The sequence below is a fragment of the Haliotis cracherodii genome, unplaced genomic scaffold, assembly GCF_022045235.1.
Source record: "Haliotis cracherodii isolate W230 unplaced genomic scaffold, xgHalCrac1.p SCAF_6, whole genome shotgun sequence".
Taxonomy (NCBI): Eukaryota; Metazoa; Mollusca; class Gastropoda; order Lepetellida; family Haliotidae; genus Haliotis; species Haliotis cracherodii.
Genome location: NW_027266319.1, coordinates 2,677,548 through 2,692,215, shown reverse-complemented (window position 1 = coordinate 2,692,215; position 14,668 = coordinate 2,677,548).

Sequence of the window (14,668 nt, the reverse complement as noted above, 5' to 3'; positions counted from 1 at the left end):
CGGACTTGGGATACGATGTCATACATCAACCAAGTCAGCGAGCCTGACGACCCGACCCCGTTAGTCGCCTCTTAAGACAAGCATAGTCCATTTTAGAGCAAGCATGGGATGCTAAAGACCTATTCTACTCCGGATCTTCAGGGATCAGTTTTTAAGGTGTTTACTTTGCGATGGTACACATGTACATGGCAATATTATCCTAACTTGGACATCTGTTGTGTAAAGTTCAAACCACGTCCTGGATTCCTTGACAAAAGATTGAAAATCGCGGAAAAACTTCGTGCAATGTATAGTTTTACGCCGCTTTTAGCATTATTCCAGCAAAGTCACGACGAGAGACACGGAAACAGGATTTACACATTGAAGTCATGTGGGGAATCAAACCCGATACTTCGGCCTTACGAGCTAGCGCTTTAACCATTGTGCTACTTGGAATAGAATATGTTAGCTGCTGAAAGGTCAATTTCTTTCTGACCGTATAAGATACGATTGCATCGCTTTTTTCATTGAAATACAACACAATATCGCCTGAGATACCCGTATCCAACACATCACCATCGAATAACCAATTTTGGTTTGTCTGAAACAAGGGTGTATACTGGCCCAGCAGAGTATGTCACTCAAGCAGCAGAAAGAACCACTTCAAGTTCTAAAATGTTTTGGCGCATGTGGACTAAACGACTGCCATGGTTACGTTTCTCTGATGTAAAACAGTGAAATGCCTTAACGATTCGACGAGTATTTTTAAAACATGTCTTCAAGCCATTTTCAAATTGCATCAATTTTCTGGAACGAAAGACGGCAATTTAACGACAGGAGAATATCCCTTTCAGTTCGTTTCTTCAATGCGTTTAACAAGGATTCACCATGTGGGAACATCGTATGGCAATAATTTAACATGGAGAGAAATGGAAAGAAATATTTTTTATAGATGAAACAAGTTAATGTTGGCTGGAGTGAAACACGTTGGTTCAATCATGTATGTCAGGACGGAATGAGTTGTTCATGTAACTAACATACTCCCATTCCTAAGCCCCACCCCCGGGGAATACGTCAGTCATGAAATCCACGTCAGGGAAGGGGCACCTGCAGGCGATGACAGACAGTCTGTAAACTCACGGGGAATCAATTTACCAAGTACAACCCTCCCTGATCAGCTGTGGTGCTGGCTGACAATGTGATCAAGGCAAATTGAAATGTGCGTCTCTCACTCCGACATAACAACATGGTAAGCAACGACAGTCAGACAAGAGAGCCCAAGTTCAGCCCTCTAGAGCCGAGTTTTACAGTATATGTAATGCAATGCTAAGGTATTGGCGCAGTAATTACTATCCAAGGTGCTATTGAGTGGTGCCTGTTGGACAATTTGGTTGTTAGCACCGTGACTTCTTGCCCAAACTGTCAATACAGACGAGGTTAAGCGCCGTGTTCGATAAGAAGAGTCTGGCAATGCTACTTCTGTTTGTTTGTTTGTTTGTTTGTTTGTTTGTTTGTCGTTTAACGCCGCACTCATCAATATTCCACCTTTATGACGGCGGTCTGAAAATAATCGAGCCTGAACCTGACAAAACAGTGATTGATATCATGAGCATCGATCCATGCAATTGAGATACGATGACAAGAGCCACGTGACCACCTGATCCAGTTAGTTACCTCTTATGACAAGCATAGTCGCCTTTTACGGCAAGCATGGGTTGTTGGAGACCTATTCTACCCCGGATCTTCACGGATCGCTCCAGCTGCATCACACGGAAGACGCCTAGTGGTTGAGTTTAAGAATGTAAAGTATGTAAGCCATAACCAACCTTGTAACAACCATGTGCCAGAGACCGTATTCGAGCCTGGATAGGAAAAACCAGAGGCTGACAGAGTAAGAATTAACCCATTATATGAACACAATGCAAGTGCACCTTTCTGCGACTGTATTCCAGTTTTCGATGTGTACAACGTGCATGTGAGAAGTATAATGTTGCCTATGGTACCCGGGGGGCACGGGTGTCCCAGTTGTCTAAGGCGCCGCGATTCGCTGTGCAGAGTTGCGTCCCTTGGGCACGCCAGAAACCTATGATTGTGGATTCGAATCCCGGTTCGCCCCGATTATGTTTCTAGGTTTGTCAGCACCATACCCGTGCTCGTGGCTTTCATCGAAGTGGTAAACGTCTGAGATCTGCATCACTTCGGGCTTTCCTCCCACATTAAGCTGACACGCCGCGATATAACTGGAATACTGTTAAAAGAGACGTGAAACCAAACTCACTCACTCACTCACTCACTATTGTGCCCGTATCAAATACATCACCATCGAATAACCATTTCTAACCATTAAACATGGGTGCACACTTTGTTTTGACCGGCAGTTTATGTAACGGCGTTATGGACATGATCGAATCTGGACCAGACAAACCAGTTGTGGAAATCACGATCCACGTCCTGCTCTGTCTGGTACAACGACACACATTCAACCAAGGATTATTTATGCTCTTGCGAACTCTAAAATATTATTGATGAGTGAGCGAGTGGGATGACATGTTACAATGGCGCATGCGCAGGTCCTTGACGTTTAACCATTTGGTGAAACCAACAATTAAAACTACACACATCAAGGAACATACTCCAGGAAAATCCGTTCTGATTCTAGAACGTAGGGGCACAGCCCACAAATGTACACGAGAAAGGTGGGATGCAACATGTGAAATGATCATTACGTTCAGTATTTCAGGCAACAGGTGACCGGAGGTGAAATGGGGGTTAAACGTCCTTTTCAAGGTTATTTCACTGACATAGTGAAGTGCATGCGCGCCTGTGTGAGGCTATGTCTGTGTGTGTGTTTGTACGTGTGGCTGCTTGTACTAGTCCAGACCAATGCCGGTTTAATAGTTCTAGCCTACTCGGACACAGCGTACTGACTCCGATCATTAAGGCAAGGCTACGACAAGTACAATATGTTATCGTCTATTGGTATCAGGATCGAACCACCGACCTTCAACTCTCCTTGCAGACACTCTGCGCTGGAGGTGGTCTCACGGCAGGGTACGATGAAACACAATCAGCCTCGCGCTCGTGACTGTCTTTATTTCCTGAGGGTCATCTGATCACGTATATGTCATACGCAGCAGACAGTTGTCCACCCGATCCCCATTTTAGTCGGTATACGATGAACATGACGTACCTATTGATCACGTGGTTACAATCTGGGTAAGATTCGGCAGTCGTTGATATTTAGCAGTGAACTTGATCAATAGCGCTTTAGATACTGATGATCCGGGTTAGAATAGGTCTTCAGCAACCCATGCTGACTGTGCTTGTCGAAAGAGGCGACTAAAGGGATCGGGTGGTCGACCAGGCGTACTGTGGTCCTCGCCACTTGAAATAGAATCACGAACTATCACGAAGATAGCTGCATGTGTGCAGATGCTTAAAAAGTCAAAACAAGCTATTCCGTCGCTAAGGAATATCCCTTTCAGTAATGACAAAAAGGTACAGTGCGCTTTACAAGAACTATCCATTTTGCTGCCGATAAACAACATCATTGAGTTTTGATCACGTGGCTACAATCAGGGTACGAAATGGCAGTGAAATATTTCAATAGCGCGTTAAACCGCCAGTTACAGCCTTTCAGCACCCAAATCGGCTTCCCACTTTATGTTCTAAACATTACATTCCTCTGCCACATACAATTATGGATAAGGGGGTCATGTGGCCCTCTGCCTCTCAGCTGGGGACTGCGGACAATTCTCAGGTCCAAGGCAGCATAACATATTAAAACACTTGAAATATAACAAAGCAGATCTCACTTCTAAATTATGTCTATGTATTTATATATATATATATATATATATGATGGCTATAGTGGCATGATCTCTTGTCAGGTCAAGTCAGAGCCAAATATCTCAAAATCATACAAATACATTTAGAAGCTGACTACAAACAACTTGTGTACCATCAGAGACCATATAATCTATTATATCGCAGTTCATTAGTGATGAATATGTGTTATTGATGCATATTGTACATATGGCTGCTACGGAACATCTCAGGACAACAGGTCTGTGGGCTACAAATTTGATAATAATGAAACAGTTACTGCATAATAAGAATATATCCAGTCAAAGTGCATATACTAATCAAATGACTCATATACATTAATCACGAAATAATGCTCCTTGTAAACCATGTCCGTTTATAGAATAGTTACATTCACTATATATACAATAACAAAAAATGTATTTACAAAACGTAAGGTATACAAATTCAAGTGGACTCCCCTATTCCCGGGGAACAGTACATTGCAAATCAGCCAGATCCCGAGGGTGACAATCGAATGGAGGAGGGCACATGCCCCTACTGTTTTATCAAACCCTGTGTAGCCACCAACAACGGAACAGCCAGATGGATTGGACATGCGCTCCCTCCAAGCCCTAATAACTGCACCATCAGAAAGGCTCTCTACTATAAATTCTGGAAAATAATTGACAACTGTAACGGGTGGAAAATACCAGAATATGTTCAAAAGAAGATGAGACTGGGAGATGGGGAGCATGTTGTCTTCCATCACAGACAAATAATGGCGGAATGTGTGTTGTCACTTGTGCGAACAAAATACCCAAATAGGATAAATGAGCCATATATGGGACACAAGTGGTGGCGAACTGACTTTGTTATTTTTCTCTTTGTATATATATTATCATTGATATTCTTTCAAAAACCGCAATTAATTTCTTTGGGGAAAATCAAAATTTTGTAAAGCATAACACAGTAATGAAACTCTTGGCATCATGTAGCTGACTATGGCAATACAGTATCCGTATCAGACAAGTGATTGTGATTTGTTTACATAAAGAGTGTAATTGCTCCTATGAGGTCAAATGTGTGACTTGTGCTGTGTCTCAAAGTTGACAGGCCGTCCGTTCCCTCCTGGAAGAAAAAGTGGCGGTTTAAATACAACATGTGAAATAATTTCAGGCTATATTATGTATATAGTGTGCCTGAGCTTAGATGGCGTTTATCTTCCGTGTATGTGACGGCAATGGGCCATTCGTCACCACTCGCCCCTTTCCGTAACCTGCAAGAAGACTCGTCCCCCTATCGATGAATGTTATGTGCGAAAATACGACAAACCAATCAGAATGCGCGTATGATTTCAAGTTCTTTGTCAAAGAATCCCTCAGAAATAATTTCTGTTTTTACATATGTCTTGCATCTAAAATTATACACAAAACACAGTTAAATGTGTTCAATCATACTGTATAATTTCGCATGTCCTGATGTGCTTTTAATTGCATCTGAATTATAAATAATATATGGGGAAATATATGTGAACCATTGCGCAACGAGTTGACAATTGTTTTAGGTATGCCCGTTTGCGCTAAGACGGAACCCGGTTGCAAAAATGGCCACGAGAGGGGCACGTGTCGCTATTCGGCTTGTCCCGAAATAACACGAGTTGGTCACGAATGGGCAATGGGCTTCTTGTCTACCAATGAACAAAGGGAGACCACTCATGTCAGACTATTTTTCCGTGTGCATCAGTGGCGATGCAAGTTGGGGATTTCCACGGGCGTTTTGCGCAGCCTGTCCTTCCGCAGCAATAAGCGCCAACCTTAAACACACGTCGAGCTTTACACACCAGCAAACAGTCCCCAGTTAACCCGAACGGTCATTACTAGCAAACACCCATGACATGCAGCCCTAGAGGTTTAGCCTTGCCGGAAATGGAACGATGACGCCTCGTTTTGACTTCGTCTCCGTAACGTAGTTACCGTTGTCGCGGCCAACGTCCCCGCTGTTTTTAACAGATTCACTGTCGCTCTTGCTCCCTATCGCTCTGCATTTCGTTAACTACAGCATCGTTTCAAGATCTTCTACTGACAACATGTTTACTAGGCTGCATATTCAAGGTATTTAAGAAGGCATTTATTGTATTTGAAAGTGTTTAGCACGTAGATTAGTACTGAAATTGGCCGTAGTTTGACAGCGGTATCGGTGGTGATGACATTGGCCGCCATTTGCAATTGTTTTGATTCAGAAATGTGTCTTTTAAATCTCTTGTTTGCTCTGATATGAGAGCGGTCCGTCTATAAATATGACGGACGATGTTGTTCAAACATTATAGATCAAATGTGTGACATTGTGTAACTTTGATATCTATTTATATGTAATCTACTCTTTCAAACGACGGGCTTGAAATGACTAAAACATGAACACAACGATAAAATGTCCTTTCATTCTTACTAACGCCTATTCATAGTCTCTGGTACTCGCTACTCCTAATCCCTTGTGTCTGTCTGTCCGTCCGTCCACCCATTCATGTACTGAGGAGGAAATAAGAGCTCACAAGTTTGTGTAGAGATGTGCTGCTGTAAAATATCTAGGCCCAGATCTATGTTAGTTGACTAGAGGCTTGGTGAAGTCTTTTCCTCAGTGAAACCTCGTTAACTCGAACTCCTTAACTCGATATATTCACTGAACATGTATTTTAATGTATTTTTAAATGTGTTTATTTTTCTTTTCAGCACGGGAAGACATGATCCGGTATCATGTCACTCCTGCTGCGAGTTTATGGCCGTCGCTGGATGAGGAATCCGACTGTGTATGTAGTTTATCTACATCTCTTTTAGATTCGGTCGCCGAATAGCTTACCTTTTTTTCATTTGTCGATGTTCCCTCAAGCACACTATTGACGTAGCCCATTTTCTCTGTGTGTTATTGTGTCTTGAAAAATAGCTGCATATGATACTCCTCCTCCAAATACATGTTTCAAACAATCGATCAGAATTTTGGTCTTGTTATACCGCCTTATAGAATGTGTCACCTGTGTATCACACTGACTTTATTTTGCACATTTTATTTTTTTAAATGACTATATTCCTCGCCCACTGACCCTCCTTTCTACCTCCCTCCCCCATCACTAATGTTGCGTCCCCAGGCTGCGTCCCAGACCCCCTCTCCCAACCCTCTGAGTGTCTTCACCCCCTTCTGGGCCCGCCCTGACCACGGTGAGACGCTCCCCGCCCCAGTCAAGATCATCTACGTTGACCACTACCCTGCCCCTAGTGATGACGACAGTGACTACTGGGTCTACGAGGACGAGGATGACGACAGCTTCGTGGAGGCCCGAGAGGTTCATCCTCTGAGGAAGGCGCTGAGGAGAGTGGCTGCCTTCTGGAGGAGAATCTTCTCGTAGATTTCTCATCCAGTGTGTATGTGTATGAGTACAATTGTAGTTGTGTATGTGTGTGAGGATGTGTTTTTGCATGTGTGACAGAGTGTATGTGTGTGAGGATGTGTTTTTGCATGTGTGACAGAGTGTATGTGTGTGAGGATGTGTTTTTGCATGTGTGACAGATTGTATGTGTATGAGGATGTGTTTTTGCATGTGTGACAGAGTGTATGTGTGTGAGGATGTGTTTTTGTATGTGTGACAGAGTGTATGTGTGTGAGGATGTGTTTTTGCATGTGTGACAGAGTGTATGTGTGTGAGGATATGTTTTTGCATGTGTGATAGAGAGTGTAAGTGTGGATGTGTTAGAGGATGTGTTTTGTATGTGTGACAGAGAGTGCAAGTGTGTATGTGCGGGAGGGTGTGTTTTGTATGTGTTGTTTTGTATGTGTTGTTTTGTATGTGTGACTGAGAGTTTGTGTGAGATGATGTGTTGTTGCAAGTACAACAGAGAGGATGTGTTTTGTATGTGTGACAGAGAGTATGTGTGTATGTGTGAGAGGATGTGTTTTTGCATGTATGTTTTGTGTGAGAGGATGTGTCTTGCATGTGTGTTTGTGTGAGAGGATGTGTCTTGCATGTGTGTTTGTGTCAGAGGATGTGTCTTGCATGTGTGTTTGTGTCAGAGGATGTGTCTTGCATGTGTGTTTGTGTGAGAGGATGTGTCTTGCATGTGTGTTTGTGTCAGAGGATGTGTCTTGCATGTGTGTTTGTGTCAGAGGATGTGTCTTGCATGTGTGTTTGTGTCAGAGGATGTGTCTTGCATGTGTGTTTGTGTGAGAGGATGTGTCTTGCATGTGCGTTTGTGTGAGAGGATGTGTCTTGCATATGTGTTTTGTGTGAGAGGATGTGTCTTGCATGTGTGTTTCTGTGAGAGGATGTGTCTTGCATGTGTGTTTGTGTGAGAGGATGTGTCTTGCATGTGTGTTTTGTGTGAGAGGATGTGTCTTGCATGTGTGTTTGTGTGAGAGGATGTGTCTTGCATGTGTGTTTCTGTGAGAGGATGTGTCTTGCATGTGCGTTTCTGTGAGAGGATGTGTCTTGCATGTGCGTTTGTGTCAGAGGATGTGTCTTGCATGTGTGTTTGTGTGAGAGGATGTGTCTTGCATGTGTGTTTGTGTGAGAGGATGTGTCTTGCATGTGTGTTTCTGTGAGAGGATGTGTCTTGCATGTGCGTTTCTGTGAGAGGATGTGTCTTGCATGTGTGTTTGTGTCAGAAGATGTGTCTTGCATGTGCGTTTCTGTGAGAGGATGTGTCTTGCATGTGTGTTTCTGTGAGAGCATGTGTCTTGCATGTGTGTTTCTGTGAGAGGGTGTGTCTTGCATGTGTGTTTGTGTGAGAAGATGTGTCTTGCATGTGCGTTTCTGTGAGAGGATGTGTCTTGCATGTGCGTTTCTGTGAGAGGATGTGTCTTGCATGTGTGTTTGTGTGAGAGGATGTGTCTTGCATGTGCGTTTCTGTGAGAGGATGTGGTTTGGTGCCCGTGTAATAAGCATTTTCCCCTTTTGGACTGTTTTGACTACATCCTTCCGGTTTATGTTTCGACATACTCTTTCAATCTTCTTTTCATTTGTTTTGGCTCACCCTTTGACTGACATTTCTAAGTTTATTCAGTTCTCTGATATGGGAGAACAGTTTTTGCGCTCACTTTTGGCCCTGCTTTAATCACTTTCTTTTGGCACATTCCATTCCATTTCTTGAATATATCCAAATAAATATGGAATAATGGTATACACATGAGTCTGTTTTCCTTTCTTGGATCTAACAACGACTAGGTAACAGCAACACAGCAGTAAAGACAGGTGACCCGAGTTTTGTGTTAATTTGACTTGAAGTTGTAAAACCGAGGATATATATTATCAATTTAAGATATTAAGGGGACATTTCCCCTGAACCGTTGTGTTGCTATCTTCTTGTCCAATTTACCAGAGGAATCTTCGATGGAAAGTCCGAAATCCATACCCATGGATAGCTGTTATATAGCTCCGAAGCCGGTGTAGTAACACTGGATAAATACGTTCACTTAATTACTGTTAGGTACATGCATGGATGAAAGATCGAGAGTTATCTTCCTTCGCCTTTGCCAGTGTTTCTCCTATACCTGGATTTTCTTGATAATCCTTTTTGTTTAAGGGTAGCTGGTTGAAAAGTTAATATAGCAGTTTAGATACGCATGATACCGATAAAAGTAATTAATTATTTAAAATGATGATGACATTGGCATTCAGGTATTTTATTTAAATATTCAGCGGGTTCAGAAGGAGCGCATTATTTCCATCTAGACCCGGGAGATCAACAGCGTGTACCTATTTGTGTTGAACGAAATGCACAACCTGATATAGGTTTATATTATAAGCATACAGCAAACCCGTAACCAATAGCTGATTGGAAAAGTACGAAAGACGTTTGATCGTCTCTGTTGTTTGGAATATGGCCTTCGTCAGTTTAATTTGCCTTGACCAGACGGTAGATCAGGGTACAAATCTGTGCCCAAAATACATATACAGACAAACAACGCTGAATGTCACAAGAAATCATTACGAGCTGGTATTCAAATATACATTAACCTGTAGACAATTAAACGGCGGGGACCCTAACTGCATTGACACTTGGATGAGCAGGGATATAGCTGGCGCTATGTTGTGGGACCGGCGTTAATTTCTTACTCATATCATGTCAAAATAAACAAGCAAACACACGGACCGAATAAGCAGCTTGTGCCGGTAATGTACGTGTGCTGCACGCGCTGCTAAATAACGCCGCTCGAAGTCACCTGATTGTCAATCCACAGCCGGATTGTAGCCACGTGATCAAAACTCAATGATGAAGTTCATCGCTAGCAAATAGATAGTTCTTGAAAAGCGCACTTTGCAATTTTTGCCATTACTGTAGGTAATATTCCTTATCGAGAGAAAACCGATACCTTCGTTAATTTATCATCGCGATATATCGTGGCGAGGACTAATCTGCTCTGCCTCAGAGTGAGTGAGTATGGTTTTACGCCGCTTTTAGCAATATTCAAGCAATATCACGGCGGGGGACACCAGAAATTGGCTTCACACATTGTACCCATGTCGGGAATCGAAACCCGGGTCTTCGGCGTGACGAGCGAACGCTTTAACCACTAGGCTACCCGACCGCCCCCTGCCTCTGATTGATTGAATGAGTCAGTAGTCAGGATCTGCACCGCAGTCATCATTATTGCCCTGTATCAGCTCTATAACGCCGTCTGTACATGATCGAGCCTGGACCAGACAAACCAGTTGTGGAAATCATTTTTTGTAGTCTCTTAAGAGAACCACGAGGCCCTGAAGCAGGAGTCGATTTGAATCTGTTGCATTATGCAATCAATGTAATGAGGCGATCTTGTCTGGGTGTCGTTTGTTAAGGCCTACCACGCCCATGTCTCAATGCAACCCTAGCCGCTTGACGTTACTTGCCCACAGTCAGGAAGTTAGACTTTTTGATTTGTCGGACATTAAGATATTGACCTCCCCTACTCTATCGCACCAACAATTTGCCATTTTATCTGTTCATTGAGATACTGTCTCGTGGGAGTGTGCTCAGCTCAAATGCATTTGGGATTGTGAATTCCCCTGCGCACACACTTTGGCTTCTGTATGCACGTGCATCACGTGCTGTTCATGCATGATGTGAAATTTCATTGTGATTAGATGTTGCTTTCAGATTGCAAATGTACACCTCACTTCATTCAAATCATTAGTTTCTTTACTTTATGTCTGTAGAAAATGCTGAGAGGCCCGGGCAATACTTCACCAGTAGTAAATAAAATAGAATTCACATACATTTATTATTAAGTGAAAAATGTAACACTTTTGATGAAATATGCAATGTTGTTCTCAAGACTTTCAGCTCTCCGACCGTGAGCACAACATTACTTTTCAAGATGGTTCTTAGTTCCTAAAATCGATTTCTGTGTATTTTTGAGTAAAACAGAAAATCTCATCTCAGGTTGGCAGCAACTGAATTTAAGACTTTGATTTTTTTTAAATTCTTTGAAATAATATTTTTGATCTTAACGAATACATCTGAGTTAACATTGTTTATTTGAGGCAAATGCTGTTATGTACTTGGGGACTAAAGCCTGGTGTTTACTCTACACTGTTACTTACTCGCTTACCTATCTATGACTTGTAACACAGCTACTGAAGACGTGGGTCGGGGGTATTCCGGGTTAGAATAGGTCCTCAGCAATCTATGCAGGTGGTAAGAGGCGGCTACATCGATCGGGGGGTCAGGCTCTGTGACTTGGTTGATTGCGTGTCATCGTTTCGTGTATGCATGGATCGTTGCTCACAATATCAATCACTGGATTAGTTGGTTCGGACTCAATTTTATACATACCGCAGTCATATAGCTGGACTCATGATGAATGCGGCGTTAAACAACAAACATACTGAAGACGTGTTCACGGGATCACACATCTTCCCGAGGTAAGAGAGTTAACTGACTATAAAAGTCCAGTTTCCACCCTTGCCGAACTAGGCTGGTATTATAGAGTTACATTTTGGCTGGACTAACGAGTCTATGCATAGTCCAATCAAAATCGCGCACCGAAATCGAAATCCGGTTCGTAAACTGTCGTGCAGATTTCGGTCGATTGCAGGATTTGCGAAGCATGTGCACCGCCGACTCGTTGTCTGTAGACATTTTCCAAACCTTTTCACGTTTTTAATCAAGGTGCTCACGTGATTTGATGCATTTCGCGATGTAAGACCCGTTTTATCACACAAAAAATCTTGATCATTGATCAGATCGTCCTGACTGGGCGCCACCATTTTGTGTGAAGCAAACGCAAGTGATACGAGAGGTGGAATCTGATTGGTCCATAGGAGAGGCTTAGAAGGAACATAACTGGTAATAACCACTGGTGGCGCTACGATCGAGCCCAGTAATATTCCAGCCTAGTTCGGCAAGGGTGGAAACTGGACTTTTAAAGTCAGTTAACTCTCTTGCCTCGGGAAGATGGGGATCACATAACCCACACAAACATTTAAACGTCAACCTATCGGTACAGGCATAGATCTACCTCCTTGTGTCATTAGACCCGTGAAGACCCGGGGTAGAATAGGTCTTCAGCAACCCATGCTTGCCGTAAAAGGCGACTATGCTTGTCGTAAGAGGCCACTAACGGGATAGGGTGGTCAGGCTCGCTGATTACGGCGTAAAACAACCAACCAACCAACCAACCATTAGACCCGTGAAGATCCGGGCCTTCAGCAACACATGTTTGTCGTAAGAGGCGACAAAGGGGATGGGGTGGTCGCTGACTTGGTAGATGCATCTCATCGTATCCCAATTGCGTTGATTGATGCTCATGATGTCAATCACTGGATTGTCTTGTCCAGACTCTATTATTCACAGACCGCCGTCATAGAGCTGGAATATTGCTGCGTGCGGCGTTAAACAACAAACAAACAAATAAACAAACCCTGTGTCATTAGAGATGTCGGTTGTGTGTCTGAACACCAGCGCCAAGCTTTAAACACAGCACTATGTATCTGATGGACCCCGTATTGATTCTTGTCACACACGTCACATTGTTTGACAGCACGCGATCGTTTGACTGTAGCAACACTTATAATCAACATACACAATGAACTCAGGCTCCACTTTATGTGATGCAATATAACTCATTTTGCATATATACCATCGTTCCAGATTGAAAACGATCTAATTCGCGAATGGCGGTTTCGTTCTTAATCTTCCATGTCTTATGTTAAATTTTCACCACAACCGTTAACTGATCATCTTGCCAACCTGATTCGCAAAACTACAGCTATTCACTCTAAAAAATAAATATTAATGATATATTACCAAATACTTTACGTGCAACTGCCAGTTCTTTTCAACGACCCCTGGGTAAACCTCTTCAAATTATTTTTTATGCCACCACCAGTGCTTGTCCATCTTTTTCTTGACCCTCCCCATGAACGCTAAAGTAGTTTGTTGCCAAAGTCACAAACATATTTTAATCCCTCAAAAGGATTTGGCCTGATAACAGTTTCTGTTATGATAATCTCAGCAGTGCGTTCTAAAATACCCTTCTTGACGTATGCATCACAATAAACAACAAATAACTCGAGTCGAGACTTTCCACAAGAACCGGTAAACAATTAAAGGCCAGATACACAAAAACTACAGCCAATATATAGATTTCTAAGTTGGTTACCAAGGTGACAATAGGAAAACGCAAGCAAGGTTGTAAAAACTTGCAGGAACGTACATGTTTTGCAGGAACCGTATCATTCTCTGACGACTGTCACCTTTCAATTGTCGTAGAACCGCCAAAAGACCACCAAAAGGTGGTACTTTTTACCCTGCCTGTCGCTCGGCATTAAGGAAATAAAACACGCAGTCAAGCACGCACGCACACATACAAACACACACAATGCATGTGTCTCTATATAAAACCGCACTCATCTCGAACGCGACGTAAAACGCCATTTCACCACACCTCGAAATTCCAAGGGACCGACCATTTAATATTCCATTGTTAGGATCAAAAGTATTTATTTCCAGTTTTTTCCCGACTATACAATGGTCGGTCGGTTCTTATACACGATGCAATTTAGTCTGCACCAGTACGTTATTGATGCACAATCATATGGCTGTCTGCGTTCTCATCGATTCTTGTGTGATGTTGTCATAAACTAATCTCGTATTTACAATGGTAATCCACTGTACCGTTCAAGGATGCACAACTACATTATTCCAGGAAGTGTGTGGAGCACGAATGACCGGCGTGCACATACCCTGTCGGCTGCGGATACTGAGGGGGCAGCGAGTACTGGCTATATAATGCACAACACTATTTTCAACACAATTGGAAAAAGGATAATGTCAAATTTTCACTTTTTGTTTTCATTGATAAATTCACGAAAACACACCCCCACACACATACACTAACACTAACACACACTAACACTAACACACAAAATTACGAGGGTTGATCGATACGTTTAGAGCCTCACATAGAAGGAATTGTATAGTAGTGGAATGATCCCCCGAGAATCCGCGTGACAAGAGACCGGCCAATGACAAAGCATCACATTGCCAGTAGGAGTTTCCACGGACAGAGTACACTCCATTATCGCAGAAGCTTTGGCAAATAAGAAAGTATCAACTCGTTGGGTTTCAAAGCTTCTGACATCTAATCAAAAACGCACCAGGCATCCAAAATCTCGTGATGATCTAGCTCTGTTTGAAGCTGATTCAGAAAGGTTCTTGCAACGATTTGTGACTGTCCAAATAATGACCAAAACACATTACCACGACCAATAAAGGCAAGGACTGTTGTATCAGCTGGAAGGGTTATGGCCCCTGTGTTCTGGGATGCCGAGGGTGTCATTCATCAGGTTGACTATCTTCCATAAGGACAGAAAATAAACGGAGCATATTATGCTTCACTTTTGAGACAATAATGG